This window comes from Lottia gigantea (assembly GCF_000327385.1).
Source record: "Lottia gigantea unplaced genomic scaffold LOTGIsca_114, whole genome shotgun sequence".
Classification (NCBI taxonomy): domain Eukaryota; kingdom Metazoa; phylum Mollusca; class Gastropoda; family Lottiidae; genus Lottia; species Lottia gigantea.
In genome coordinates this window covers 98,652-100,210 of record NW_008707106.1, presented here as the reverse complement: position 1 = coordinate 100,210, position 1,559 = coordinate 98,652, and positions in this window count along the sequence as shown.

Here is a 1,559-nt window from a genome sequence, read left to right as displayed (position 1 = left end):
TTTTTGAACTAAGAAGCGGAAACAAACGAAATTCTAAGACAAAGTGGCTCACAATATGAGGTAATTGTATGCAAAGTTCCATTTTGAACAAATGTATACTTTGCGAGTTATGTCCCTGGCCAAAAATGTCAATAATGAGTAATTAAACCCGGAAGTGCCACGCCCAACTCAATTTTTTTTGAATAAGTTAATCAATATTCAAAATGTTACGTTATGTTCCAAATGTCAAGTTCCTACATAATAGAGGTCAAAAGATATAGGTCAACAAACGTCAACAAAGGTCAAAATCGAAAAATGAAAAAATCCAAATGTTAAAACCCGTTCCTTTTTTGGAACTATAAGGCTGAAACAACTGAGCTGTTAACACAAACTGGCCAAAAGTATGAGGTAATTGTGTGCAAAGTCCCTTTTTGAACAAACGCATCCTATGCGAGTTATGCCCCTGCCTCTAAATGTAAACAATTAGTAATTCAACCCGGATGTGCCACGCCCACATAAGTTTTTTTGTCATAGGTGAATTCCTATTCAAAGTGTCTAGTTGTATTCCAAATATCAAGGTTCTCCATAAAATAGATCATAAGATATACATACACCAAGCTCAAAAAGACGCAAATATTGTAAAAAAAAACTCAAATTTCAAAAAATTACGAATTTCAATTTTGCTTTAAAATAACGATTGTTATATATGTATGTAAAGTGCATGAGAAGCACATTAGGAAACCGAAAAAATTAACCCTCTAGGTTAATTAGGTCACGTGCTAGAGCAGTCCAAAGTTGCGAATTTGGCTTTTTACGGATAGCTATAAAACCGGAAGTACATGTCGGAGGTCAAAGGTCAAAGTATCAAATGATAGCCAAGGTCAATGACCTATGACCCTATGAAGGTCAAGGTCATCAAAGGTCAAGGTCACATGGTGTGATCGTTTAAAGCATGAAAAAATTTCAACCGGAAGTTGCAAAAAAACAAAAGCGAAATTCAAAATTCGGCTCCCAATGTTTTTTGCGCACTCGATTGCGGAATACATTCACATCAAATTTGAGCATATCAACATTTACCCTGAGGCCCCATTTTGAGTTTTACAAAAGAGTGTTTTTTCAATATGGCGGCCAAAGTATCACTTCCGGTCTGGATTTTATTTTCTTCGTTTTTTTGTATTAGCATTTACTTACGATCAGCATAAATTTCGTTGACCTATTTCAATTACACCGGAAGTTATTCGACCGGAAGTGGATTGTACTTTCAATTGATTCCCCGTTTAAAACCGGAAGTAAAATTAAATATTTGACAACTACATATTATTTGCTTTGGTGATGTCCCTTTGCATATTAAATTTCAGATCAATCGATGCAAAAGCAAAAAAGTTGCAAAAAAATTGAAAAATTGATCGAAAAAAGGGAGCGACGAATTTTCGAATTTCGTAATTTTTCAAGTGCTATCAGGTCAGAAATTACAGGTAAATTGTCAAAATGAAAACCCGAAGAAAATCGATGCAAAAATACGCCTTCTAGAGCCGATTTTCGACTATTTGCACATGTTGAACTGTGGCACTTCCGGTTTT